Below are 5,000 nucleotides of genomic sequence, written 5' to 3' on the forward strand. Positions count from 1 at the left end.
GTACCTTAAACTAGCATCAAGCAAGAAGGGATTTTCCAAAGGAAAAGACAGCAAGAGAGAGAGAGAGCGCCAAATGAGCAACGCTGCTCACTGCATTACCTTAATGAAGAGTGTTTACTTGGGAAGATCAAAGGAATTCAGCGCTGAATAAGACTGTACACATCTTATCAGAGTCTGAGGAAAGGAGTCACGAGAAGGAAGTCATTATCTTCCCTCCGGATGACATTTCCGGTATTCTTCGTGCTAATGAAGCTGCGTTAGAAGATGTGGTGTCAGTCATGTACAAGGACATGAAGGATTCAAACATGGCCGTTGAAATACAGCAAGAGGGAGAGAGTCTTCATACTTCTTTTCATAACAAGACTTTTGTTAATTACTGGGGATTATTTGTCTGGTTTACTGTCATTACAAGACCTTGGGCAGTGAATGAGAAAGCACAGCTATGCATCAGTGTACTATTTAACATAATACAAAAACTTCAAGTTATTTCGAAAGAAAAAACCTCTAATTATTCCAAAGGAAACCATAGCGCCTATTTACTGAAGGGAGGTGAGGTGACCATATGTACTTTTTTACTGCACAAATCGAACCTGTTAATAGGACAGGGGAATATAGTGGGAAAGGGCCGCAAAAAGAAAAAAAAAAAAAAAACCATAACAGAATTTGAAAAACCAAGGCAAACAAGCCCTATTGTATATATTATTCAGCTACGGGCACATAAACCAGCCCCCGTTTCAGGGAATCCCTTATAACCCCACTCCCTTCGGAGTCGAGGGGGGGGGGGGGGGGGGGGTAGAGGTAGGATGAAACCCCAATAAAAACATCTCTTAGGGTTCTCCCACTTTAACGCTGCCATGTTTCATGCCCATCGGACCAGCCGTTTGGCCGTGATTGAATGGCAGACGGACGGACAGACATAACGCCCATTATAGTAAGATACACATACTTACACATACTATATATATATATATATATATAGATATTATAATATATATATATATATATATATATATATATATATATATATTTATATATATGTGTGTGTGTGTGTGTGTGTGTGTGTGTGTGTGTGTGTGGTGTGTTTGGGCTAGAATCGATGTCCATCCATCTCTGCCATGTTAGCAAAGTCGTACGTTTGCCACACGTAGCCATATTATGAATTTTTATCACATCACCGTAATTCATGTACATGCATTAAGCTACAAATGTTCCTTTAATACCCAATTTGCAAAAGAGGAAAATTGAGAGTAGAAAAGTTTGAAAGAGTTTAACAGAAGGAAAACCTCCGCAGCCTGCACTATGATTCAATTTGTCAGGAGAAGGTGGATGGCAAGATGGAAGAAAGAGAATATGAAATGTAGTACGGCAAAAGGAATGAAGGGGGTTGTAGTTAGGGGTCATAAGTCTAACAAAGCGATGAGCAGCGCTCGACAGGCAACCCCTCATGTCAGCTGGTAACGAGGTGCATTCACCAGACTTGTAAAAGCCCAACTGGCTGCTCTAGAGGATATTCTCACACGCAGTAAAATGCAAAAATAGTTATGCATGAGGAAAACAAATTAAATCCTTTGTACTTCCAAGATGATATTGAGAGAATAATCTCTCGATTTTGCTTTGTGAGTGATATAAATTAAAAATGGTTCCTCTTCTATCAGGAATGTTTTAATTGAAATACCACGTGACTACCCGGTGTATGATTGTTCTTAAGGGTTGTTTATTGTATTCTAAATAATAAATATGAAATGCTTCATTCTACTATACCAAGAGCGATATATTATTGTTTATGAAATTGCTAAATCTCCATATAAATTGGTACCTTTCGAATTGCTACAAATTCTATATATTTCAGTTCACCTTAAGAGTTATACAGTTTTGCATTTAATTCAGATCAATGCATATGCCTTTCATTATTTCGTACACAGATAGACGTTACTTACACACACTCACACAAGAGAGAGAGAGAGAGAGAGAGAGAGAGAGAGAGAGAGAGAGAGGATATCAAACAGCAGAATTGCGGAAGTCACGGGGGTGCAACCGGTCGATGAGTATGTTGGGTTCTCATGCTGGAATTGTCTAGGCCAAGTGTATAGAAGACAGGGAATAGTACGAGATATACAGGGGTGGGTTGCCCTTGGTAGAAGAGGTAGAGGTAGGCCAAACGAGACGTGATTGAGGACAATGAGGCGGGAAGCAAAAAGTGAGTCGTGTTGGGGAGATCTTGAAGAGCTAGCCCAGGACAAAAAGGGGCGGCGTGAGTTCATCGAGGGCCATGCATCCCCGTGGATGCCGCATGAAATGATTGATGTAGACAGATAGATGTATATAGACATGCAGATATATTATTACTAATAATGAAAAATTATTAATATTACTGAAAAACAAAACCTAACATAGTTTAAGGGTGAGAGTAACTTGAAGCACACAAAATCACACACTGCCCATCAGTTCCGTTGCTGTCACGTACACTTACTGCAGAAGAGAGAGAACGCTGATACATTTGGCCTCTCATATGAATACGAAGCCTGTCTTCATAGACTTCCACGACCCATGAAATGATGCTCTCGTGCTCTTCTACATCCTAGATCACTGGCACTTCCTATGATATTAGCATCCAGGTTATACGACTTACACTGCAGTAACTGTACTCAGTTAATTGTGTGAAATTCATCCACCAAATTGGGGGCAAATTTTCTTTGTAAGTTTTTTCAACCTTTCGTTAGACACGAAATTTCCTTGACACAAAGCTTATTGTAATCCCAAGTAATTGTTAATTCCTACTGAGTGGACACTACGTCCACGCAGTATCGCTAACTTTTGTTAGAGTAGCGGCTGTATTTAATTGACCAACCTCACTTTGATATAACATCTAAATCTATCCGCTCTATATATATATATATATATATATATATATATATATTATATATAATATATATATATCTATATATATATATATATATATATATATATATATATATATATATATATAATATATATGTATTATATATATATATATATATATATATATATATATATATATATATTATATATATATATATATATATATATATATATATATATTATATAATATATATATATATATATATATATAATATATATATATATTATATATATGTAGTATATATATATATATATATATATATATATATATATATATATATTATATATATATATATATATATATATATATATATATATATATATTATATATATAATATATATATATATATATATATATAGTGGTTGAAGAGGTAAAAGGCATGTCTTTCAACAAGTATCGTTTATTACACCGACGTTTCACATCACATGATGCATCCCTCAGGCTCCACTTTGGAGGGGGTGCCGATCGTAAGAGATCGTAAAAATATTTGCCAAAAATTACACTAATCAAGACAGGCTAATGAATTTATCAGGCATTATTTTGCACTATAATAACGCATATTCTCTGTGAGTTTTATCATCCTACAGGGAAAATAAATGATTTTATGAAAAAAAAAAAATTTGAAATTCAGGGCCCCTTGTATTGAAGGTTATTTGATGATCGTGAGAAACTACAGTCTTGAATAGAAATTCGTCTGACAGAATGTTTGTATATCCCCCCTAGAACATGCAATAAAGTATTATCAAAATAGAACAGTAAGTAAGCACGTATAACAAAAAAAAAGAGCAACAACTTCAGGTAAGTTTCATGCGAAAGCCCCGCCGAAAAACTAAAGCTATAGCTAGGAAGAAATATTCAGAAAAAAATTCAAACCTTTGAATTTGTGGGGTCAAAACCTTTCGGAGAGATTGTAGTTATTATGTCACTTGTAGCCTAAAAACATCTAAAAATTATATTATGTAGGACAATGAAAGAAATAACCCCCCCCCCCCCCCCCCCTTTCCCGAAAAAACCAAAACCAGAGAAAAAGCGAAAAAGCGATTTTTCTGAGGAACAAGAAACTTGAAAAAATTTGTTTAGATACCCTAAAATTGTTTTCCTGAGATGAAACTACTCGTAGAAAACGTAGAAAAGACATCGACCAATTTAGAGGGATACTATAATATTTTTTTTTTGTTTTTTTTATATTTGCGATTTACATATATCGGCTGCGCTTTCGCTTCAGTTGTTGCTCTCTTTTTGTTGTTGTTAGTGCTTTATTTACTGTTATATTTTGATAATGATTTATGTGCATGTTCCAAGGGAATATACCAACATTCTGTCAGACCGAAATTTCTATTCAAGACTGTAGTTTCTCACCGATCACCAAAATGACCTTCAGTACATTTTTTTTTTCTTTAAAATCATTTTTTCTTAAAATCATTTATTTTCCCCTGTAGGATGCACTAAAACACAGAGAATATGCGTTATTATAGTGCTAATAATGCCTGATAAATTCATTAGCCTGTCTTGATTAGTGTATTTTTGGCAAATATTTTTACGATCGGCACCCCTCCAAAGTGGAGCCTACCCTTATAAGAATACTAAAATCATCACTCACTCATAAAAAATCTAAAAAAGCACATGAACTCCCTGGAGGAGACAGTATTTGACAATTGCCCCCTTAGTTTTCACCCATTATTTTATAAGAGGTATGTAGACGACACCTTTGCCTTGTTTAAAAAAAAAAAAACACGATTTTTAAACGCCGACTCCTTTTTTAGAATTCATTAATGCTCAACACCCCAATATAAAGTTTACAGTAGAGAAAGAAACTCACAACTCTCTATCATTTCTTGATGTACGTGTCACTAGGGAAAAATGCTGGGTTTCAAACCAGCATTCATAGGAAAAATACTTTTAAACCAGGGTTGGGCACCAATTTTTTTATAGTTCATGCATTTAAATTTCAAGTTGAATTTCTCTCTCTAAACCCTCCTCCACAGGGCATACTCTCTGACTTCCACCTGGTCAGCTTTTTTTCATAAAAAGAAGTGGAGTTTTTTTGGCAAATTTCTTCCACAATAATTGTTTTTCCATCCCATTATTCCATAGAGTCCTT

This window comes from Macrobrachium nipponense, chromosome 13 (assembly GCF_015104395.2).
Source record: "Macrobrachium nipponense isolate FS-2020 chromosome 13, ASM1510439v2, whole genome shotgun sequence".
NCBI classification, from domain to species: Eukaryota; Metazoa; Arthropoda; class Malacostraca; order Decapoda; family Palaemonidae; genus Macrobrachium; species Macrobrachium nipponense.